Consider the following 26,102-nt stretch of genomic DNA (forward strand, 5'->3'; position numbering starts at 1 on the left):
ACAGCACCCCCAAACATGACAAATAGTCCTACAAACCACAGAAGAATCAGCAACAATGCCGTGCCAGACAGGTTTTCTGAAAAACGGCATTCTTCTTACTAAGCAGTTTCTCAGATGTGTTTTGTTTTTCCCCGGCATGGCAGAAGCATGTCTATTCTCTGAAATTTGTATTATTTGCTTGACTGAAAATCAAAAATATTCACTTCTAAAGTGAAAAGCCCTGGGTTTTGCATATGTGAACTAGGACTGAGTCTTGCTAACTCTATGTGAAAGGAAATAAAGGTACCTAATTTTCAGTTGCTTTTGAAAACTCCACTACAATTCCTTTGCATCTCTGATAAGAGACACTTTGAAAGTCAGGTAGTGTTTGGTTTTTTTAAAGAAAACCAGTGCAGATTTAATGATAGACGTTATCTAACTTTCCTTACATCCTTGATCTTAAGATAAAAATGCTAACAGGTATTGCAACTGTCAGTTTGGTTCCCAAAATACATCCTTATCATTTTCTTTATACAGTAAAGCATTTATCACTTTTCCTCTTTTGTAAGAGCGTCAGCGTTTGTGTACTAACACTTTTCTGGTACTTTGTCATGTACTCAGCCAGTGAGATTATCTGGGAGTATTTTGGAGGCACCAAACAAACACAAAAGGAAACATTTTCTGTTTAGAGAAGCAATGCCAGTCTCATCACTGCAGAGATCCCAGAAAATGCATCTCAGATGCAAATTGGTTTCATGACACCAGGAGAAAAAGAAAAGCCAGTCATATTTCTAAGGAAATAAGGTGAAAAAAAAATATTAACTGTAAGCAAACTAGACGTCACTGGCAGGATTGGTAGTGTTTTTTCAGCAGTCAGTGGGTTTTTTTCCCCCCTACCAGATCTCTTATTGCTTTTTTTCTTCCACCCCAAACTCTGATGATCAAGAAGGCATGCTGGAGAATCAGTTTTGAAACGAGAAATCCCACGAGATCAAAATTAAGTAGATTTCAGAGCAGTTATTTGGACATCAGCCATGAAGGAAATGCTGGCTTTGGCTGCCCCCGCCCCAAAACCCAGGGATTCTTTTTCCCTCTCCACTTTGGGTAGGAAAGTCAGTTTGTTTTCATCTGCCTCTTGTACTATCAATGATTCAAGTCTCCTTACAAAACTCCAGAGCTGTCACTCTCCCATTGACATGAATTTCTAATAGCTCATCCATGCACCCTTCTGTTCTTCTCAATGATCTTTAAGGGTACCTTCCGACACATGATATTCTAAGATTCCTACTAAGCATGACTACATCACATCTCCCCTTTAACTCTGCAATGAAGACAAGCGTGAGGAATAAATAACACTGGGAGAGATGTAAAAACAAAAAAACCAACAAAAAATAACAAAACAGTAGAAAAATATAGTTCTTAGAAAGAAGATTAATTAACAGAAGGCAAAAGGGTTCTCACTGATCATATTTACTTAATCCACGATCAGCAGCAATATTGCCAGCAAATAAAGGACAGTCAAACAGCTCTCTTATCAGTTATCCTTCCTAGAAGGAAAGCACCAAGCTTCCTGAAGCAACCCTTTATCCTATTCAGCTACAATAAAATTACACCAAGGTATTAAAGAGCAGCAGACTCCAAAGGCTGTTACACCCCTAGAATGTCCTGCCACAACCATGCCAAGGGGTCGCTGCTAAAGCAAACTGCCCCAGGCCATGCCCGCTCAGCGTGACTGGGGCGTTCATGTTTTGGAGAAGCACTTGCTGCCTGTTACAGCACAGCTTTGTTTGGAAGCTTGAGGTCATCACTACAGAAGTCTGTCAGCATCATTTCTGAGGCACAGAGCTTTTGCCTCCTGGTCTGCAAGCCAGGACCTGGGAACCAAGACATGGGCTGTGGGTTATGCCCATAGCATAAGGGGGACAGGACAGCACAAGACCTGTGCTGGACTCTGCAGTGTTGAAGGAGCTGCTCTGGGCATGCGTGTACCCGCAGAAGAGCATCCGCACACGCTACAGTTCTTCTAGCATGTGGGTTAATCGCACTTCATGACTCACCAAGACATTACAGCAGAGCATGATCAGTAATACACATAAAACTCAGGAACCCAGATGTTTTGCATTAAAGCTAGTGGAAAACGTCTCTGTTTCAGCACAAGCAAGGTTAGGCACCGACGTGCAGCCCCAGTCGTCTCTAGCACAGCTGAAGACCAAACAGGCCCAGGCACCAAGTGTTTCAAAAACAGAGGCACAGGCAGCGCTGCAGACTATGTGCCTGCCCCACCCCAGGGCACATCCAGCCTAGGGTGCCCTGGCCTCCGACACAGCTTGGCACCCCAGCGCCCTCAGAGCAGCTTGAGACCAGCCTGCAGCCCCCCACCCTAGCCCCGTCCCACACAGCCAGCTGCAACACAGTGCTGGCACAGCTAACACCTGATTTGGTCCGAAAGCTCAGCATAATAAAACTGCCATTCCAGTAGTAGCCAGAAGTGCACTAAGCGTTTTAAATTTAAATAAATGAACAAATTTATGTTCACTGAACTGCTACCAGCTATCATATGAATGACGTTTGAGTGCCACTTCTCCACCTATTTGGCCACTCACTGCGCGTGCCAAAAAAAGTTATCGAGTAACTGACTTTTGTGCTGTGATGCATCTTTGATGTTGATGCTTTATCATTTCCTGGCAGTTGCAACTGTTTTCTGCTTTTCTTGCCATTGCTACTTTTCTTGAAAACTCCGACTGTCATTTTGCTTCATTGATATTTGTCTCTAGCACGGTCTTCTGCAATGCTGGAGTTTATGAGCTGGAATTAATGGCAAGTGTGGCTTTTGGCTAAGCCTGCTTAGTGTACCCATGAAACCTATAGTCATTTTTCTGTATAGCAGAGATCATACCATCCTAAGCCTTGCCCCCAGTCAAGTATCTATTAGTGCATAGTATAAGTACTAACATCTTCATTTGCTTTGTTCTTGCTTCGCCTACATAAGGGGCTCAGTAGATTTCTCATGCAGCCAGACAATTGAAACTCTTTTAGTGTCTACCATTTTTTTCTTTTTTTTGTCTCCAAGTCAAGTGAAAAAGCAGAAGTCAGGTCTTTTATTAGCTGTATGGGTAGATGAAGATGTATTCATCTAGACTTCAATTTTCTTTTTTTTTTTTTTTTTCCCCTGGGGGTGCGTTAATTGGCTCCCAAATGGAGAAAGAACAAGGCACCGGGGTGATACCTCAATGCAGAAGCAAGAAAAGTCAGTTTATAGATGCTTCTTAACTTTGTGAACAGGCAAAGTAACCCAAATCCCGATGGAAGCTGTGTTCAGACTTCATAACTCAGGACACTTACTCCTAATCCAGTCCCACATCATGAAGGGGTCCTTAAGGGTAAACAAAGGAGGGATGGTGAAACAGGGGACCACCTATTCCTCCCAGTCATCCAGGTCATCTTTCCCAATCTAAAAATGCATTATGGTCATCTTCACTAAACCAAAACAGTATATAGGATAAATAGGATAACCTGCAGGACAAACCTCCTCCATTACATTTTTTTTTCCTCCTGTCCTTGCTTTCATTAGTAGCATCTCAGAACACAAGCAGTAATAATTAAATTCAGGAGTTAATTTCTTCTCTGGGCAGCTGAAGGAAAAGAAGGCCGTGGACCAGTTACTCACTTATTGCACATCCAGAAGGTGGTCAGGTATCACAGGAAGGAGTACATCGTAACTACCTAAAGAAAATAGGATAAACAAGCATCACTGCTGCAACAACAATTAGCTGGTACACTGGTCATTAAAGTCTAAGTAAAGATGATACAATAAGCAAATGCTTATCTGCAAAATCCAGGCTCCTAGTAATGATAATGACCTTTCGTGCAGTGTTTTGTGATAGTTACTGACCAGTTGGAAGAGTAATCCTTGTTCAGTTTGTATTAATTGCAGTAAAACGCATTCCTTGTTAACCATTATTGCTTCAACAACATATGCAAAGCTATTCAGAGCTGAGTTTACTCCGTACAAACAGAGCTCAGTCATAATTAATCTGTGTGCATCCCTTCTTTTCACACAGACAAAGGAATGGGAGGGGTAGCGCTCATCAGCACAGTTCATAAGTATGGAATGCTTGCCAGTCAATGTAACTTCCCAGTAATGCTCTAAGGTTGCTCAAATAAAACAGCAACGCTTACTGCACAAGAAAGCTTTGCTTCCTGGTGTGAGATTGCTAATTCTGGAGGAAAACATCAAACATGTGAAAACAAAGGCAGTGTCATTATTCCGCAGCATAAACCATCTCCAGGCAGTACAGAGTATATTCCCCGTTTCGGTAAATGGATTATCTGAACACGTTCTAACATTCACAGCCTGCGCTCCATTAGTCCCGTGTGGCAAGTGGCTAACTACGCTCTGGTACCTGGTAAGGCATTTACACAGCCTAACCAGTCCTTTGATCATTTTATAAATGGCTTTCACTTTAATAGGTTTCATTATGCCTTAGTTGTCGTCCTGCGTTCCACATGGTAACTCACTGCTCTGTCACCCATTTGTGCTGTTTCAGGATAATTAATGTCCCTGGGCAAAGGCAAAATAAAGCACAAATGCATAACGCTAGTTCTGGGTTTTTTTGGGATACGTGACAGAAGAAAACAAGCTCCCAATCTCCCCTTCATTTTGCATTTTTGTGCTACCATAAAAAGCCTTTTTTCCTTCTATTGTTTACTGGTTTACTACCAAGGCCCCCTCAGATTTTATTTCAACATGAATATTAATTCAAGTGTCATTTATATTATTGTGAACAAAATGAGAAAAAACCTCAAGGCTGCTACGAATCCTCGTCTTCCTGGCAGAACAGTCAGGCTCTTTTTAGAATAATCACACACCCATTATTCATATATTAACTGGTGCTTTACGAAATAAATACAGAAGCACAGCCCCTGCGTAAAAGGATTTCCACTGGACTCCTGGCTCCATCTTTGTTTTCAGCTGGATAACACAGCAAACTGGTTAACCAGGGCTAACACAGGAGCATTTCCTTCCACTTTTTTCCACATCCATTTCTATTCTGCTTTGTCACACTCAGTTCTCTCCCCGTCTGGAGCCCCAGCACGTGCCCCGCCGCCCACAAGCTGAAGGCACCCGAGCCCCTGCGCCTTGTGCGGGGGGATTCAGGCCAAGTGCTCCTCTGCATTGCTGGTTACAGCAGCAGCTCACAGGAGCCAGAGGATGGCCAAGGCTGGCAAGGAGCTCTGGAGATCACCTCGTACAACCCCTTCTGGGCAACTCATTCAGGTGTTTGACCACTCTCATGGTGAAAATGGGTCTGTCCCATCCGGCCAGAGGCAGCACTGCTCCTGGGGCAGCCCGGGCGCTGCTGACCCTTCTGCAGCAAGAGCACCACGCTGGCTCATGTTAACTTGGTGGCCACCCAGATGCCCAGGTCTTTCCACAAAGCCCTTTTCCGGCTGGTTGGTCTCCAGCATGTACTGGGGCACAGGTTTATCCTTCCCTGGGCACAGAACTCGGCGCTTCACTTTGCAGAACTTCATAAAGCCCCCGTGTGCCCGTTCCCCCAGCCTGTCCCAGCCCCCTCGAAGAGCAGCACAGCCATCTCTGCTGCCTGCTCCTCCCCCTGCGCTATCTACCAGCTTGCCCAGGGTACGTGCTGTCCTGTCATCCTGTCAATAATCAAGGTGTTAATCAGTAATCACTCCAAGCATACCTTACAATCTCTGTCCATCACAGAACAGAGAGCACAGAACAGGGGGAACAGATGGCAGGGAGGGGAGGGGAGACAGACCAGATTCAAAGTTAATGATTTTTTAGTGTTTAACTTAAATGTTCAAGGCAGCAGCTCTTTTGCAGTGCAAGAGTCACATATGCTGCCCAGCAAAACTTGAACTTGGCTAAGAAGCTTGCAGCCTCCAAGGCAACAGCAGCTCACACCTCACTCATATCTGCACGCTCCCCGAGTACAGATCTGCACCACCAGTGACAGCTGTGACACCCACCGTTCATTCCTACCCATTCCGGTGTGCTGTGTTCACAGGGCGGGTTTGAGGAGACTCCACACCACAACTTCCAGAGCCTGACCCCCAAATGCCAGAGCTTCTGCAAAATTAGTGGAGAAAACTCCTCTGAGCAACCAATTCTTGGCTTCCCTGCTAAGGGCAGTGCTTCCAATTAGCATCTCAAAGCCTTCTGAACAAAATGCTGCATTTACAAAGCCTGCATCCAGAACTCTGTGTGACATTTTGCAGTACTGCTGGTTTTCCACTCCCTGGAAAGCTGCCCATATAAGCCTTTAAAATGCCCAAAGCCTCTTCCAATACAAGTGGCAAAAAGAGCCTTCCAAGACTTTCAGAGGTAGTATTTCACCTCTGAAAAAAGTATATTTTTCCCATAATATATCAGGCTGTCACCTCCTTCTCCAAGGCTGGTCTGGTCTAGTGGACTGAGTTCATGAACTATAACACTTTGCCAATGAAAAGGGGGTTCCTTGAACAGAAAAGGTTTCCCTTTGTTTCCAAAATCACCGAGTTATTTTGTAGTAGCTGCACGTTGAGCTTCAGTAGCACAAGCAGAGCTTTACAAACACCAAGGGAAAGTGCAGATCAGTCGTGGTCCTGTGTCCCCACACCCCCTCCCACCTCTTGTTCACAAGGACCATGTTTTTCTGAAATTTTTTCACGGTGTGTGGATATTACCTGGAAAAGCAAGCTGAAGTACATGCAGTATTTGAAACAGGCCAAGCACAGTGCTCAGGACACTGGGCTACTAGAAACAGCTGCTGTTCAGGGAGACCTAAAACTTCACCTCACAGGTGTTAGGAGTCCCAAGGAACACCTGCAGCTGTTAGATGCTGCTGTTAGGGGCATTGCCCTCAGAAAATTAACATTTCTTTTTAAACTTCCCATGCAGCTACAGCTACCTAGAGCTTTTTCCACTGCACGGAGCTGTAAAACACTACTCTGTTCTACTTCAAGGTTTTTTACTTGGCTGATGGAAGTTAACCAATGATAACTAGAAGGACATTGGAATTAGCTGCTGTGAATGTTCTCATTGCTGTAATCATCTCTGGCCATCTATAACGACCAAGGAACGGTATTTGAAATTATGTAGACCAAAACAAGTAATCCCTCGCAAATATAAATACTCCAAAGAACTCTTGCCCTCCCCGAGGTCCAAGCAAGGATTAGGAGAGTTTGTCTTGCTTTGAATGAAGGAATCAAGCCCCAATGCCAAAAAGCTAACAGAGTGGAGAAACCTACCTTACAGTTTTATAGCTAAAGATGATTTCTTATGTTTATTAAGCTTATATTCCAAAACAATTTGAAAAATCTCCAGCCTTTATTGTGTTAGTGTTTACTGTGCCTATCTGCCTGATGCATTTACCTGGTCCTTTCCAGGCACAGCAGCGACTTGTATACATTCCCTTTGTTTCTCTCTCTCCTCTTCCAGTTGCTGTCTTTTCAATCTATTTTCTGTGGGCTCACTTTGGTTGAGAAAAGGTCAAGAAGGAAACTACTCAGGGACTGAATACCCCAAATACAACCTGATGTTCCCTAAAATGATGCTAGGCTGAGCACTGAGGTCAAGGAAACACAAGAGAAACAGCTTCTAAAACACACATTCTGAAGAAAGGCAGGCCAGCTGCGGTGTGCTTGGGTTGTTTGGAGAGCAGGACCCCGAGGGGGACAGCATCGGCCGGCTGCTGCCTACGCCATCTCTGTTCATGTATCAATCAATCACAAATAGCTTATTTAAGAAAAAAAAAAAATACCTGAACTTCAGAAGAACCAACAGCATGATAAGGAGGATGGTTTCCTTACCCGGTATGTGAGCCGGGTACCCTGCTGGGGATCCCCCCACCCCTGTATTGGTATAGGGAAGGGTCTAACCAGCTGCTGCTCTGTTCAGCTCAAGAGCCTAATGCAAGTGATATGCTACAGCACCTAAGTGCTCTCGAGCAGCACTACAGGAGACGTTTTAGCACAGAGACACCTGCAACTGCACACATGAAACACGATGATTTTACCCCACCGGCAGCACTGCCTCTTGGCAATCCTTTCTGCACAAATCGGTGCAGACAACAGCACCAGTGCCACTGGCAGCTATTAAACTCTGTGTAAGTTAACACACAGCCTTGGTCACAGCTTGATAGGATTAACCTAACCAAAGCCTTGCACACAAGTGCCGTCAGCAGAGTGTGCTTTCCTAACCCAGTGTAAAACTTCAAGTATTAATAAAGCCTGTGGGTACAAAATAAAATGAGAACACCTGCACCAGTACCTCTCCCTGGGATTACAGAAACACTCCTGAACACCACCGAAGAACTTGAGCCAAGCAAGAAAAAGCAGAAGAGCACCAACAGATCTGCTTGGGCAGTTTGTAGCCAGCAATGCTGTCACCCACTGACTGTTGCAGTCAGCATCACCAGCAGGCTCTGGTGCACCCACACTGCACAACACACACAGGGGACTTACTCCACCTGCCTTAGCTGAATAAGCGTGGTCCCTCACGCCCTGGAAGTAGCATAAAAACACTACAGTGTCTACCTTAATCTTGTCTAATTCACTACAGCTCCTATTTAGATCTTGCTCAGTTATCTCCTACAACATACAAATATCCCCTAAAACAAGATTTCTGGATTATTGAACTGAACCATTTGCATCTTCCAACATCACACATTGCATAAACTCCTCACTTTTTTGTAAGTAGTTCTTCTTATGGATTCACCTTGTCTGTCTGCATGTATTTTCATTATAGGTTGCTGGAGTACTGGTCATCAGATCTCTGGTCTTTGACTGTTTTGGATACACAAACATCACCTAGCACACAGACAAACTCACTTTTATAGTTACATTCACACCAGCTGAGGGGATAACCAGCCTCAGTGCAATCCTACCTGCTTATCTTCCTTGCAGCTGCTTGCCCAGATCTACCCACAGAGCTGCTCAGGCACTGGAACCAGAGCAAGCAAGAGAAGCTGGGTTGCTTTAAGCTACTTATAGGGTAGCTGTTTGCTTAGCACATTCATTCTGGATGAAAGAGATTAGAGAGTGATCACATGCAGCTCTGTGGGCAGATTGGGATGATGATCAGCAGCTGGGAATGGGCAGAGAGCTCACCCCCAGCACAGCTGCAGCCAGACAGCATATGTGTCCATAGTATAAATTGCACAGTACTCTCTAGTTGCTGTTTTTATGGCACGTTTCACAACAGACGGAGTAGAGACAGCCTTATTTGTCTACACATTCCAGCATTCATATACAAATACAGCTCCTGGTACAAAGAAAACTACACCCCAAACATGTGAAAAACAACTTTTTTTAAAGAAAAAAAAAGCCCTGAGAAACACTTGCGGACCCAGCTAGCAAAGGCCACAAACCCGACTGCCTTGGCAACGCAGTTGGGATGCAAAGTACTTCCCTGTGCTTTGTTTGCAGTGCTCGTCTGGTTCTGTTTTCTTTGGTTTTAAGGAACCAAGGAAGGTGAAACATGCTGATCAAACTGGGTCGTAAAACAGCTGGAGTACTTAATCAGTCACAGGAGGCTACACACAGCCCCTGAGGTAGGCTGTGGCCTTGTTAGACAATAAATCTCTGTTGGCTAAATTGCCCATGTGCAATTGCTTGCCTGATCAAAAAGACAGAGGAGTAACTCCAGTAAATCTCAAACTTCATGAGCTATTATTAACACTTTAATCATCAGTACATTGCAGATTGCAAAAGCCAAATCCTTAGCAAGCCAGTATTCCATTACGTATTAATTATTTATTATTTCCATCATTGTTGGTCATCTGAAAAAAACCCACAAAGGCAAAATCAGCACTACAAATTATCTACCAGTATCCTGAAGTGAGCCAGTGAGGTTTGGTCCTTGGCTGTAGGTCCCTCTGTCACCAGGACACTGACATTTGGGAACACCTATACTTGGCAAGTGTCCACATTAAATGAGTGAACCTCAGCAGGAAAGAAATCCCCCTGCACATCTTGTACAGCATGATACAGCTCAAAAGGCAGTGTAGGTACTGAATTATAATGCTGAACTGTTTTAAACCTTCGCAGCATAAAACCATACCAATACCTTTTACTCCAAATTCTGAAGAAACAGTGCAGGCACACAGCAGAAGCAGAAAAATGAAGCCACATAATTCCATCAGCATTTGCCACCTGCATGAGTGAAGCAGTGCTTCCTCTGGCACTGGGGGAATGCTGGTGAAACTGGTGGGCAACTGCTCTCTGGGGCAGCCCGGGCACTGGCTGCAGCATCTCGCCGGGCTCGGGCTGGGAAGGCACAAGGCTCCTGCCTCCTCTAGCTGGGTGTCGAGCCTCATCCTCTGCTGCAAGCTGCTTCCAATTGCTTTTACCAGAATTGTGCGGGTTGATTGCTAGTCCAAAGGACAGCTTTTATTTTCCTTTCTTTAATTGGCAATATAAGTGAGCCTAAGAATATCTTTATTGCTTGGAAACAGAGTGGTTTTGAGCTTGTCTATCATATCTTCCCATCTTAGCTTTCAATGGGGCAGTACTATCCCCTAGAGAGGTGCTGGCAGCTATCTTCTCTTTCTCCCAAGTGATTCCAAGTGATTAGAGACACCACAGCATTCAGGCATTCATCAGATGGCCATTGATGGCTGGGAAGTTCATCTGAGAAAAAACAAAAAAACATCAGAAGAGCTCTGTGGTAGCAAAAAAACCTGATCTCTGGAGAATCACTTATTGGAACGGACAACACGGACACGGGAGCTGGTGCCACCACCAGGGAAGGACCTGGCCATGGTCTGTGTGACCACCCCGCCACTCTGCCGAGCCTGTGGCAGCACTGTTGGGCAAGGGGCTGAGGGGGGACCCATGGGGTGGGTCTCAGAAAGCGCCTTCCTCGGTGCCTTTAGGAGCAGAGGACACAGGCATTATTACACTTTCTGGATGAAAGTGGTCTGTAACGGTGTAACAGAAAACCCTGCTCGCTGCTCTCTGTAACTGCAGATTTGCCTGTGTGGAAATATTTCCTCCTGTATCTACTACTAAAGCTTTATCTCTTTGTCACAGAAAAAGTCAGGTCTTGAGCTCCAATTGTTTACTTATCATTAAAAAAGGAAAGAAGGGGTTGAAATATGGCTGCTGGCATCCAGCCACCATGGGTCCACTTTGCAGAGATATAAATCTTTCAAAATAACAATTTTGATTTGGTGCAACATTGTAGGATTGAAAGATGTCTTTTGAAGCCCACAGCAATCATCCTGACTCACCCGTTGTCTTAGGTTTTACACTGACATTTGGTGACTCAAACCCTCCCTGTGAAAAGCAGGGGTTTTCACATACTACGAGAACTGTTGTATAGCAGTTTCATCTGGCAGTGTAGGGAAGAACGGATTTTTTAGAGGCGGATTTTTACACACAGCCTTGGAAAAAAAGAAAAAAGGAGGAGGTTGGAGTCAGCTAAAATGTTAACATGACAGTTCTCCTTCTGTTCCCTGCTTGGAGAAAGCCTGAGCCATGGATTGCCAGAGGATAACGTCACATTGAAAATTGTTTTGTTACTATGACCATATTGCATGAATTGGAGCAGCAAAGAGGAGCAGGCACCGGGGTACCTGAGATGCACCCGGGCTCAGTGGGGCAGGGCCAGGGAGGAGATGCTCGGTGCCCAGGACAGGACCACAACATCTCTGACTGAGACTGGGTGCAGCCTGCCCTTGCACATTGCCAGCAGCTTCCTTTCTTGGAAGAAACTGGGATTTTGTAGCCGTTCAAGTCACCTCTTGCAATTAACCTCACGGGGCTGTGCTGAACCACCAGGAAAGCCCATAGTCATGATCCCTCATAGAAGCTCCAAAACCCAAAGGAAGCTGAGATCTGCCCCCAGAGCCAGGGCCAGAAACAAATGTGTGGCTACTTCCCTATCGGCTACTAAAGCTGCATGTTACAAGTTTTCTTGTCCTGAGGATGGTCATTTTCTCTCTCCAGCATGTGTTGTATGGGGCTCTAATGCCCTGATGGAATGTTTCCTAGTTAGAAAGCTGCGTGAGCATTGCCAGGGAAATGGCAAGGCAATCCAGACAATTATGCGTTAGTAGAGTTTAATCAAAGAAGCCATGGACTGTACTAGCACTGGAAGCATCCTGCAGATGTATTGATTTCCATTATGAAAGCCACATCTGTGTGCTGTAGCATGCAGAGAAACAAAACCAGAGGATTGCGAATCCTGGCTGGAAGATGGTTTGGGATAAGCTTGATAAATCAATGTACAAATAGGCTATTTTATTTTTCAGAAGAAAGCAAAGGCAAGCTTTCACTCTTCTACCACTTAGGCTTTTTTCCCTTCAGAAGAAACATACATTTTTGTTTGAAGTGTGTTTCTCTGGTTGGTAACTGCGTGATCAGGGAAGTTCAGCCATTTTATCCTATGAAGTACTTCAGCAATCTGTTAATATTCTTCAGAGCAGGAGCTCAGAGGGTAACCAGGACTGCCGATGTGAATTAGTGCACTGCCACATTTCACATTTTACACAAAGCTGTAATTCTGGGGTAAGATTGTCTACACGCTACAACAGATCTCTCTTTTTCTGTCAAAACATATTTACTTCAGAATATAGCAAATCGTCTACATTGACAATGTGCTTGGCGGTGTGTTTATGTGCATTTAACATACCCGTAACGTGATAATCCTAACACCAGATCTGTGGGGGGGGGAAAGGGTTGATCAAAGTACTGTATGCAAAGTCTAATGTATTTTATTAATGCCATGTGGCCGCTGTAGAAGGCTGTTATGGTATGTGGTGTGCATGCACAGTTTGCTGTGTACGTTCATAGCTGCAGCTCACACATGGCACTATATGTAAAGCTACATTGTAAACATGCTAAGACTCAACACCTGCCCTTGTCTTTCTGCTCTCTCCAAGCGTGCACTCAAAGCTGCAATGGAACGAAAGGTCCCCTGAGTGGAGAGCCCTGACTTTCCAGGGCAAAATTCCACTTCATTAAAATACTGTGGGTGGTAAGCAGAAATACCATTCAAAAGATGGTGAGGCCATCACTGGCTTCAGAGAGCGAAAGTTTCCCAGCACAGGGAGCAGGCAGCCTTCAAGCCGCAGGATGCTGCTCAGCTGCTCCCAGCTCTTCTGGCTCAGAGATTACAGAGACCTGAAGCGACCACTGGAAAAGAACAGTAATAACAGGTATCTTTTGTGCATGGGTTTTCTTGTTTTGTACATTGACTACATTTCCAGTTTCATGGAGGGTTCCAGATCCATGCAAGTAAATGCAATTGCATTATGGCAATTCACCTGCCCTGTTGTCCCAGCAGCTGTCACAGGACCTTGGGAGCCAGAACCCGCTGAACCACACTGTCTAAAGCTGTTTCTCCATTTGAACACCAGGACTCTCAAACTTCCAGTGGGCTGAGAAATGTGTTTCTCTCCCCATCTGTAATTAAGGAGCAACCAGCTCCCCTCACTTGGGAGAGGGGGCAAAATGTTCTAAACCTGGGCATTTCAAGTGTATTTTTTCCTATTTTCATTGCTTTTAAAAAACATTGACTTCCAATGGGAGTGCTGTTCATCACTTGTACTGGATGGAGCTTATAATATCATGATTATTTTTTTAAAATGGGAAACATGCAGCTATGTGACATTTGAATAATTTCTGTCGGTTTATTAACTTGCCCTGCAGCAGACTGCAGGCAGGCACCTTTGCAGTGGCTGAAGGACAAGCGCCCAGCTCCACCTGGGCTGTATGGACACAAACAAGTCTCTGCTCTGAGGAACCTACAGTAGTGCCAGCAAAGAAATTGTAATATAATTTATCCCTCCCTCAAAAGGCTGATTTCTTATAGTAGAAACACTTACGAGAACAAAGCTGTTTCAACTACATTTTCAACTGAATTTTTTTTCTCAGCGACTAGATGAAAGTATCGATGAAAACCAGGGAGACTTTCAGAGAAACGAGGCATTGTGGTCTGCTGTGCCCACATCCACGAGAGACGAGAGCACAGGCTTCCTGCCATGGACTTGAATGTCCTCCCTACCAGGCAATAAATCCTTTTTTGAGATTGTCTCTCCTCTTTCCCACTTTCCAAATAGTTAAAAAGTCTTTGGTTTTGCAGTGTAGAGTAGGGGAGAAAAATTAAAGATAAAAGTCTTCTGCAGGTGCCTAAGCAGTTTCCCACCCATCCAAATTATAATCTGAACAAACAAATGCACAATCAGGTTTCTAGGACCCTAATTTTCAAAGAAAACATTTTCATGTCAACCCCCTTTTTTTAGTACCATAGCAGGTCCTGAACACTGCAGCATTGCAGCCACACGCCCAGCTGTGCCATTCATGGATGCAGTCTTAGAAACAGCTGATTGCCTCCAGTAGCTGCTTAGGAAACAGGCTGAAAAATCTTCTTTCCATAAAGCAAGACAGACCAGAAACAATGTTTTATTAAAAGAAACGATTGATATTTAGGTATTTGGCATATCCATTAAGCAACTTGAAAGGTCACCCTTTTAAACATTTGTGAACAAAATGCAGGAAGAAAATGTCGCCACATTGTACCTCGCATACCAATAAGAAGAAATTTAAACAATAGTAGTCTTTCCTTTCAAAAGAACAAACAGAAAGATTTGTGTTTCTCTTATCTCTAATCCTGACTTCTCTCTCTAGAGATTTGGTCCAATTAGTTATTTCATATTAATCATGGTTTGTGCTGCTCATTTCTTCCTGTAGCAACCTCCCCCAGCCCTGTGTCTGTGCCAAAGGCAATAAAATACAAGTATTACCAGCTCCTATACCTTAGCAAGGACAGTAGGTTGACTACTGAGGAAGATCAAGAGTTACTTCTTACTTTTTCAAACACCCTGCACATAGGGAGATCCGTTTCTGTAATTGCAGGTGTAAATCTGCCCACAGGCTGATCTCTGTTGGGCCAAAACAGCTGGAGTCAGTGCAAATCTCCAGCCATTTTTCAACTGTGGATATTTTTGATGCTACAGTTTACGGGGATGTTTTTCTTATTTTAATATTTGGTGGCTTATCAAATGCTAAAGAAATGTGAGATGCATACAGTCTTTTTATATGTAGAGTGGGAGATGTTACGATGAAGCTTGTAAAACTATGAATGGCAGATCAAGGGTGAATAGGAAAAACCTAATCATTCATGTAATCCCACAATAAGGAATGTAACATTAAATTATCTATCATCAGTTCTAAAACGAACAAAAGGAAGTACATGTAATTACATTTTGGAACTCATTGCTATAGAATGCTTTGAAAAAACACAGTCTGAACGTGTTCAGAAAACAAGTAGGCAAACTCCTGGCAAAATTTGTGCCAATGGGTGCCTAATGCAAAGGTGTAGGTATAAGATGTGGAATGTGAGTAAGAACTACTTTATCCTCATCCTCTCCCTTTGATGTTCCCTAATGGCCATTTTCCAAGTCAGGACATTGCAAGACAGATCGTCAGCCTGACCTTATACAGCTCTTCCACAATTCTTCAGTCAAAAGCCCCATGGCTTTACAACATTCCAGGGCACGTAGACTGAAGGCATCATATTATCACAGAATGGTTTGGGTTGGACAGGACCTTAAAGATCATCTGGATCCAGCCCTAGAAATCAGTTCCTGGAGCTGTTTATAGTTTCTTCCAATGTGCAATTTGATCTTCGTTGCCTCATTAGAAGCAACAGAAATCATATTCAAGCAAAAACCTGGGTCCAAACAACCCTGGCTATATTGCTGGTGGCTGTGCTCTACCTGGTAGTGCCACCACACAGGTGGGTCTGTGCCGTGGCAGGGCACTGTGTCCACAGGCAGCTACCACGGTCACACAGCCACAGCACCCGCGCAGCCACAGGCCATTAGGTTGTGCATGCGTAGGTCTGCGTGTGGGCTCGGCTCAGCGGGTGCAGGGACCTTTGTGCAGCTGTTTTACACAGCATGCTGCTGTGTATTCACGCAAGCATAGGCTGTTGAAAGGGTCACCTTCCACTGTCGTAGCAAATCATGTCTTTGTCTTAAAATCTGCTCGAGCTTTTAAGTTTTGCCTTAACATTTATTAACGATAAACAACCTCCTCTTGGTTTTAACCCCTCAGCATTAATATGACTCAATTTTATCTAATTTCAGTTGGATTTCAAGTTCTTTGGCAAACAGAAAAGGCTCCAATCACAAAGATTTTGATAGCCAAAGCACGTTTTTTGTTCCTGAGAATTGACAGACCAACAGTGAATGTCAAAGGCACTAAAAACTGTCCAAACTCATAGTCTTTAACTTAGGCACTTAACCCTCTTGACAAGAGTGTACATTAACTCACTGCAGCTTTCACCTCTTCAGTCCTGATGCAAAGGTATTTGCTCAGCCCACATCAGCGGTGGCCAGGCAGGTCTTGATGCTTTACATCAGAGAGCGTACCAGTGTCTGCAGAAGACAAAGCCTGGGAAATCGTTAGCTGCTGCTTTCACTTTATTGTCACCTCTTGTAACTTCATCTAGTAAAGACACCATTTCTAAGTTACATACGACGACAGTGCAACATAACACAAAACTGGTGGTCAGTAACGAACTGTAAATCCTCAGGGCACACTGTACTGAGATGCTGCACCACTGTCCCATGGCAGTGCCCTCATATTCTTTTCTAGACATGACAAAGGTTTTTAGGGACTTTTGTACTGCACCATCCGCCGAGTTTTTCTATGCCAACTGCAGTCTTTTGGATTTGCTAGATATGAAGCAACATTGGATGGGAGTTAATTTCCTGCCATACTCCTATGTCGCTAGTGGTGGTAAGAGTCTAACAGAGGTTAGAAACCAGCATCACTAGAGGAGGAATTCTTTTGTGTTAGATCATTTGCATATCAGGCCATTAACCCTTTTTTTCCCCATAAATAATTGTTTTTAGCATATCGCATGACCTACAGCATGGGAACATTCCAAAAAGGAGGAAGGAGATGAAGAATGTGCCTTCTTTATACTTTTTGCAGCCCATACCTTTATTCAGTATTCTCATCACAAAGGATATGTAGAAAGATGAAGGTCCCTCAGATTTCACTACATTTATTTATTTATTACCAGTTCTCATGCACTGGGAGGGGAGGGGAGAGGAGTGAAAAACAAACAAAAGAAAAGAAAACTAACCATACTCTGACCCTCTGTGAATGATAGAGTAGGACTGAGCATACACTAGCACTTCATGGATCTCTTGACCACCTTTCTGCGCATACTGTGTGTATGGCCATGACCCTGCCTCCAACCAGCATCCCCATCGCTCCTGCTTGGGCACAGCCCTCCTCAGCATTTGGGAGAAAGCAGGCAGCAAAAGTCTGGGCAGAAGATGATCCCTCAGAGTTTGCTGCTCAGCTGCTGTCCAGCTGTTTCACGGCAGGCAGATAAAACACAGCTGAAGGTACCCAGTGCCCTTCCCAGCTCTGCCAATCCATTTCTCTATCTGAAAGTGGCGGCACATTCTACACTCCTGTAAGGCACATGGCAAGTGCAGTTAAGGTGTGCTATTCCATAAAAATCTCTTAATTCCTGTTCTTCTTCTGGCCTGAAAACGTCACAAACCCACCATTTTCAATGTAACAGTTTCTTCCATCCAGGGATGGGATCACCTCACTTCTTTAAGGTGAGTATGATAATGTTGCATACCCTCACTGCTGTGATTTCACTGCTGACCCTCGGAATAAGAAGATATGTAAAGAAATCAGGGTTGAGTCTTTTGCATCTCATAGATCGCATTTTGTGTTTAATAAGTTTGACTTCTCTTGAGATGAATTGATAGGCATATCTCTTGAAAGAGCTGTACTACCTTACATCTCCATTTATGCCTTTCAGAAAGCCTGCTTGACAAAGGCATCCTGTTCTCTCTGGGTACGAGAAACACTGTGCCACCTGAGTTCTTACCTATTGCAGTGTTTAGAGAATGCTGTATTCTGTCATCTTCCAGTATATGGTTAATATATGAGATTAGACAATGTTCCCTGTCAAAGCACATTCGGTTAGATCAACTTTGTCAGTACTACTTAGAACAACAGATCTAATTTAATTGAGAAGACTCAAAAAGGCAACACTGTACTCCAAAAAAGCCACAATCTGTCCAGTATTCAGCTTTTCTACTAAACTAGTTGAATACACCGATCTTGCTCAAAGGTACGTTTGAGGAATAGCTGCACTGGTATTCTCATGGTAAGCCTTTTCAAACAGTCCAGAGAAAAGACGTGCGACTCTTCGGGAGACCCACCCCTGCCCTTAGGACATCACTGCTGGAGCATCTGCTGCTGCTCTGAGATCTGCTAATCAAAATAACCTGAAATATGTCCTGAGTCCCAGGATGGCCAAAGGTATTTTTAAATGCTTAATTTTTGTTCCCTTGCCCCATTCCCATAAATACCCAGGGGACTTGTTCAGCCACTGCCTCTGTGGGTAAAGGTTTTGACTGAAATTATTGGAGATTCAGGCCTCTCCACACCACGGAGCGGGAAGCTGTCTCTCCAGGGAATTTAGATGATACTCATTTTTACTTATATGTCTTGCTTGTACAAGCAGTCAGATAAGGAAACCCTACTGCACACTATATTAAGTTTTTAAGAAAGGAAAATATTACCAGGTAAAAGACCTACCATTTGCTTATACTGAACTCTGGTCTGTTTCATTCAGTTGCTGTTAACATGACTGCATATAAATATATACATTGCAAAAAAAAAAAAAAAAAAAAAAAAAGAATAAACAATGTACTGCAAATACATCCAACTAACTTCCTATGGTGTCATGCAAATGACATTTCCCCTCTGCATCTTCACACAAAAAGCATTGATTTCCTCCTGTCAGAGGCCAGTTCTCATTCAGACCTCAAGGAAAAAGCTGGTCTGTAAGAAAGTCATTTAGCTGAGTGATTCTGCTTTATCTCATTTAGACTTCAGTTATGTGTTCTTTATTAAATAAAATCAAAAATACAGCAAAGACCACCATCAATAACTTAAGTCTGTTTGAGAGGGCAACAGGATGAAAACATCTGTCATAATCTTTTTCACCAAGATATTAACATCCCCCATTTCTAAGCTTCACTCATTTGGGTTCATAATATTCACTGTGCTTATATCTTATATATATACATATATATATGCATATATATATATATACAGTTAAATGAGATTTTTATTTTCTCCACTAATTATTATACATGATGGGTTTTTTTCTTTCCAACAAGAAACTGTCATGAGAATTAAATAAATTCCTGTTCTGTGTTTTGTTTACAAGCCTGTAGCTACTTCAGACAACAAGCAAAGATGAGGTACAAGTTGGAGAACACGGACCAGGCATGGCTAAGTTTTAACTTCGCTGAATTTTCACTACAACACTAGTTAAAGATTTCTTTCAAGCTTAGCTAGTGGTGCCATGAAACAGCACCAAAATGGCAAGACTGACAAAACATTTTTGTTTCAAGATATAAGAGCAAACCAAACTAGGAAAAAAACAACCAAAGAGAGAGATGCTTTGATGTATTTTCTTCGACCATCTGCAGTTTTCCCTTCTGCATCAGTTTTTTCCCTTTCTGAAGTGTTAAACAGCTTTTTTTGTGGCTAAACTTCCTGACTTTCCTTCACCTTGCTCCTCTTTATTTCTAAGCAGTTTAGGGTACAGTTTGAATAAGAGGCATTCTTCAATGGATATGAAAGAGTCATTTGAAGTAAATATGTTAAGTACACTTGATCTTTTGTGCTCTTTGATTATCCAGAGCTGGATGTTAAATTTGACTTTACTACCTGTCTAATGAGAGCCAAAACATTTCAGTCTGCTCAACAGTTTGAAAATAGCGGAGTCAGGTTCCCAGGTAAGTGCTGTGACATGGGACGGGCTGGGGGATGCTTGGCCCGACCTCCAGCGCTGCCACCTGCAGGAGGAGGATGCCTGGCTGGATGCCCCCAGCCACGGCCCCCGGGAGGGATGCACCGCTGCCAGCACCACCACGCCTTGCTTTCCTAGGCAGTGACGGTTGTTTCCCATCTCAGAGTATCTTACATAAATCTGATTTTCAGAAGTGCTGGAAACTTCTCGTCTGAATTCATACCTGTCACAGTGCTTATTTGGCATTCAGGTACGGATTAATTTAATGATGCTAGTGATGCTAGAAAAAATTAGGCCTTTAGCTTTTATAAACAAAAACATCTGACTGAAGGTTTGAAGGAAACAAATGAAAAATATTGCAAATATGAGTGAATTTACATCTTTTTATATGAGAAAGCATTCATAAATAACATTTGGTATTATTCTCTGCATTGCTTACACAATAAAAATGAGTAAGGATACACAATTTTAAGGAAAAGCCCTCTGAAGGATGTTTTGGAAATATAAATTATTTATAATTTACAACATTCCTCTACGGTCAGAATTGTTATCCCACCTTTTAAAATAGGAGTTTAATGAACTAATCCAAAGTCCACAATCAGTCTACGCATGGTCAAGAAAAGACTAAGGACTAATGACTTTTCTTAACATAAAATCATCTTTCCTCTATAGCACAGCTCCACAGATTTAAGAAGTGTAACTACGAACAGTATATGATGCAGGGTAAATGTCCACGATGGAATCACATGCCTAGGGATACGATTCCAATAACTCTTGCCTTTATGTTGTCTGCCTGGATGCGTACAAGGGAGCATTGCCCTTTCGGCATGTTAACAACATATTTTATTGCTTTTGGAGATAATCAGACCTTAACAGAGCTGTCACATTTCTCTCGCCTTTCAGCAATGAGCACACTTCAACAGTTCCAGTGGGAGAACTCCTCACTGGGACAACTGCTGCTCTTCCCAGCTGTGATCCCAGCCAACAGCATTTCCCGAGAGCTGGTCCCGGCAGTATTAATAACATCGTGCAAGTAGGTACGGAAGGATGTCAAACCCAACAACTTCATTCTGTTTGTGCCTCGCAGAATGGAGCAAATAGATCACCACCTCCAGCAGCCTGTGGCACGGGCTCCTACATGGACTGGGAGGGAGTACAGAGCAGGGAACACGTGTCTGGTCAGGTGCGGAGTCATGACTGCCCCATGCACACCAGCACTCACCTCTGGAGCATTTCAGAAAGTTTCAGAGGAGTTGAAATCAGGTCACTAGTGTGATTTTTTTTTTTTTCCAAAAATTTACAGCCTCATTTTTTAACCATATGTAAAAAGAAAAGGCCACTTGCTCAATAATCAGCTCCAAGGGAACATTTATGGAATTGTAATCAGAACAACATAAGCCACATTTTTCTGTGATGAAAATCTAGCATGTGAGAGCACAGTGTGAAAACCAGTATGTAATCACCAGTTTAGAAGTGGGCTCTTATCAGTAGAGATGCTGAGATGATTCTAGTAACAAGTGGGGTTTTTTTTCCTGATCTGAAGTTACAAATACTTCTTTTAAATACTTTAGTAGAGTCTGGGCATCCAGACAAATTAGTAACAGAAGGCATAAGGGCCTTTCCTGGGTACTAAACCAAAGTCAGTAAAAATAAATACTGCTACTAGGTTTATTTTCCACATGGAAATGCCTCACAGTTCAGTCCACAGTAAGCAGACAGCAGTAACGGTTTAAGGTCCCGCTAATGGCTTTGTTCTCTTTCCTGTCAGCCATATGCATAAAGATCTCCACTTTACGGAACTTTATACATTACCCGGGAAATTAGGTGGCAAAAAGATAATACTGTCCAGCCTTGAATTCCCTCCACATCAGGTACTCAACTCCCTTACTTACCCCACCTCTTTCTCCCTACTTGCCTCTGCTCTTAGACCTCATTCACACTCCTCCACATCACCTGTTTGAACTCAGTGGTTCAATGATTATTTGCACTCCAGGTTCTGAATCCAAGATAAACAATGCTAATCAAATAACTGCTGTGAAGACAGAAAAATGTACTTTGTGTTACAATGCACTGAATCTTCAAGTTTCTTACCAGTACGTGTCTGCAACACACTCATCAGTTCAATACCAAAAGTAGCAAACATCCCACAGTTCATCAAATTTGACCTTTCCTGATTTATTATTCTCATAATTACCTTTATTAACTAACTGTACTTAAGCACTGTAGCTGCAACAAAATACAATGAAGAGTACAGTAAGGCATGTCTGAGTGCAGAGTCCTACGGCACAGGAGTTTATCCTGGAACGTATGGACCAGATCTCAACCTCACCCACTTTGTGTTGCCTTAGCAATGTGGACACCTTAAAGAAACCTCCTGCACAGTAAAGCTCACTTAAATTTTTCAGTAGAAACATCACGAATGGCTTTTCCAGTAAACTCAGAGATCACAGAATTGTAGAATCGTTTAGGTTGGAAAAGATGTTTAAGATCATAGAGTCCAACCGTTAACGCAGCACTGCCAAGTCCATCACTAAACCATGCTCCTCAGCACCACATTTACATGTCTTTTTAATACCCCCAGGTATAGTGATTCCACCACCTCCCGGGCAGCCGGGTCCAGCACTGACAACCCTTTCCGTGAAGAAATTCTTCCTGCTCCCCCATCTGAACCTCCCCTGGCGCCACTTGAGGCCGTTTCCTCTTGTCCTGTCGCTGGTTACCTGGGAGAAGAGACCGACCCCCCCTGCCCAACCCCCCTGTCAGGTGGCCGTAGGGAGCCACCAGGCCCCCCTGAGCCGCCCCCTCCCCAGGCCGAGCTCCCCCAGCCGCCCCCCATCAGACCGGAGCCCCAGCCCCTTCCCCAGCCCCCTGCCCGTCCCTGGACACGCTCCAGCCCCCCAGCGTCCCCCCTGCAGTGGGGGGCCCAAACCCGAACCCAGGGTTCAAGGTTTGATACTTGTGGTTGAAATATCAGCCAAAAAAAATAATCAAGTAACTGAAAACTGTTTCCCCTTGTTTTGATCTTTTTTGACCATAAAATATTAGAAGGAGGTTAAGTACTTTGCCAGTTTGGGACAAATCAGTCTGGCGTGCTTCATGCAGTCTGTGCAGAGGCAGCATCACAGAAGACTGGCTCATGGCTGAGAGTGACATGTTTCTGCAAATACCACACATGCAATCCTCTGCAGTTTTACAGATATACCATAACAAGCTCTTCTCCTGGGAAACATTCCCATGTTTATTTTACTCCTCCAAGTAAAAAATGTAAATGTCTTTTTTTTTCCCCCTACATCTTCTGTCTCTGCTTCTCTGCATTTCGCAGGGCATCTCATTGCAGTGCTGTGGTACCATGGCAGCACCAATCTGTAAGTACAATCCAGCCTGCTCCACACAGAGTGCTAACCTCAAAAACCACTGGGTAATTCAGGGAAGGAACAGACACCAGAGCGAGCGCTCTGAATTCCCATATGGCAAAGTAAGAAATCTTCTGGTTTGGAAAGCTAGTGCCTGGGTGCTGCTGGCCCCGGCTCTGGGCACAGCACGGGAAGGTCCCCTCCTCCTCCTCCTCATCAGCAATTTCAGCTGTAAGTGCAGAACTGGAATCCCAGGATGGGGCAATGCAGGGAGAAGCTGAGTTTGCTGGAAATACTTGAAAAATGCTAACCACCCACTTTTTGTCATCACTACTCCCTACCTGCATTCCCTTTGTCCTCTCTGAAGAAGAAAGCCTTGCCCTTAAAGCTCCCAGCCAGCCTACAGGCTTTATTGTGATGGTAAAATACACCACCACAGGCCGCCCCCCCGCAGCCATCCCTGAGCTTACCTCTGATGCTTTTTTGGACCAGATCCCCTGTGGGAAGGTGCCCAGCACCCAGGCAGTCGGGCTCATGGTGACGACAGCACCAACTGAGTGGTCGGCATGTCCCCAGCGTGGGCTGGTGGCTGGAGCTGGGCACATGGCACAGCCCCACTTTGGCAGTCACTCTGCTGCTGCTGCAGGTCAGAAGAAAACTTTTCTTCAGCGGCACAATCCTGTAGCCCACCCGGGTCTGTCCGAAGCTGGGCACTTATGTGTCCTGCAATTAAGAAATAACGGGATTTCCGAAGTGATGCATTTCCATAGGTTTAGTGTCAGCTCTGAAAGGATACAGTCTCCAAAGCATCACTCTGACAAAGCACTGTTTTGATAAACTTTCCTACTTAAGCAGAAGGCTGGTTGGAGACTAGCTACTCTAGATAGCCTAGAAATGAGGAGAATACCATGTGTGCACCCCCAAACCCGTGCAGCCGGGAGCTGCAAATGTCACACACGGGCGGTGACAATGCTGCTCGACACATACTCTGAGCAGCTGCTCCTTGTTTCACTTCTCTGGAGGAAGCACAGTCCTGCAGCTCATGCAAGACAGCAGAGAGGGGTCCAGAACCAGGCTTAACTGGCACACAGCCAGTTAGCTGAGGAAAAACACCAAACTCATTAAAAAAAAAAAAATGTCCCCAACTGTCATTTTTAGGGGTCACAAGTTCTTTCTATCACAATCACTTTCCATCTGAGCAGGAGGAGAGAACAGGACTCAGAAAGAGACCTGCTTATCGCTGAGGACAGCAGAGACAAATCAATAAATATCTGTGTCTTTATTAACTCTGGGATCGAGCCTTTTGGCATCGCCCACACATCCACCAGCTACAGACTGCGGTGAGCCAGGGCATCCTACGCATTACCGGAACTGACTCCTAGCAGTCTATTCTGCTTGACTCCAGGACACAGCAGGAAAATGAAAATGCCAAATCCAGGCCAGACTTTCACCATTCAGTCCCTAGCGTCACACAACTCCCCCTATCCAGGCTGGTTACTGCTAAACCAAATAAATAAATAAATCAGGAACAGTTTTATGACCTCACATTAAGTGTCATTGACTCTACATTGAACACCAAAACCAGTTTGTTTTCCCAAGAAAATCTTCAAAAGTTCACGCTTTCAATCAATATGAGCAAGAAAACTTTCTAAAGTCTTGTAAGGAATGGGAAAACTACAACCAACAGGTTTTGAGCCAGTGCTACTCCTCCCGTTCTTGAAGCGTGACAAGAAACAGCTCCAAGTTTTTGGTTCTGAGAAAAAACCTGAATTTTAACCTTGGCAGCTTCCTGTGTGGCTGAGCTGAATGACACAACTCTGCACAGGACCATATGAAAACAATGAATGAAAAGGAAATAGAAGAAGCAGCAAAAGTAATTTTCCCATAGCAATGAGACGCGAAAGAAGTTAAACTGAAAAGGTGCATGAGACAGACCTCAGAAACCACCACAAACCCCTATCCAGGTCTCTGCACAGATCAAAAGAAACGGGTTTAGTGTCTCTTCTATGAAGCAACAGATGTAATCTAGGCAAAGAAAACCCCATACAGCTACAAAATTCCATTTCCTCAAGCTAAAATCCCCAAGACTTTTGTGTGGTTTTGCTCTCTCCTTCCATGACATCTGCACTGGTACCAGTTACGGTAACCAGAGACCATGCTTTCCATTAATATAAGCAACAAACAGCGTATATGGAAGAATAACTCATTATATATAAGGAGTATTTTATTGGTACCTCAAAAAAGCACAGGAGATTTTGGACCTACTACCTGGGGGTGGGGGGTGTCCCCTCAATGAGAGGGCTGCACTGGTTTCATAATTCTGTTTACTTGATTCAGAGGGGCCCTAGAACCTTGAACACCTGAACAGTGCACTTCCATCACTGCAACCTGCAAAACTGGATTGGAAATAAAGTTACACCTTCCCAGCCATTCAGTCCTGGAGATGTGGTGTGTGGCACCTATTTCACAGCTGTTTTGCACTTCTGGACTTTCCAATCTGTACAAAACCAGAAGGGAACAGAAAAGAAAAGCTCCTTCAGCAGGAGTGTGGGGGCATGGGCGATTGGACGGGAAAGCCTTTTAGAAGATGCTAAAAGGTTTGTTTACAAAACCAGGAGTGTATTCTGGTTATAAAACTGGGCAGGCATTCACAGGAGGTGATCTCCTGCCTAATCACGCTGCCATCTTTTTGCAGAGAAAGCTGCCGTGCTGCAGATTTCACTGCTCTGTGGCAATTGTTTTTGCAACGCAGTAATCAAAAGATGAAGAAAAATGCTGCATCACTCTGCCTTTTACACTCTCTCCATTATTTACTTACATCATGACTAATTTCTCTACTAGAAATGATGAACGCTACCTGGTCAGAACTTCCCTGTTGCTTGAAATTGCTTCTCAGCCACCTGAAAAGAGAAATTTCAGAGAGAATGGCTTCTATTGCTCAATCCATCTTC

The 26,102-nt window shown here is 43.9% G+C and overlaps 1 long non-coding RNA gene across 1 annotated transcript in view; it reads right to left on the reverse strand.

Annotated features, from left to right (window-relative positions):
• LOC121092245 overlaps positions 1-26,102 on the reverse strand; it is an 85,733-nt gene that overhangs the window by 18,721 nt on the left and 40,910 nt on the right. Inside the window, exons 9-10 of the long non-coding RNA XR_005829231.1 lie at positions 25,970-26,051; positions 23,622-23,874 (exon numbers count right to left, since the gene is read on the reverse strand). This is a non-coding gene — a long non-coding RNA (uncharacterized LOC121092245). The remainder of the gene's footprint in view (positions 1-23,621; positions 23,875-25,969; positions 26,052-26,102) is intronic.

Source organism: Falco naumanni, chromosome 8 (assembly GCF_017639655.2).
Source record: "Falco naumanni isolate bFalNau1 chromosome 8, bFalNau1.pat, whole genome shotgun sequence".
NCBI lineage: Eukaryota > Metazoa > Chordata > Aves > Falconiformes > Falconidae > Falco > Falco naumanni.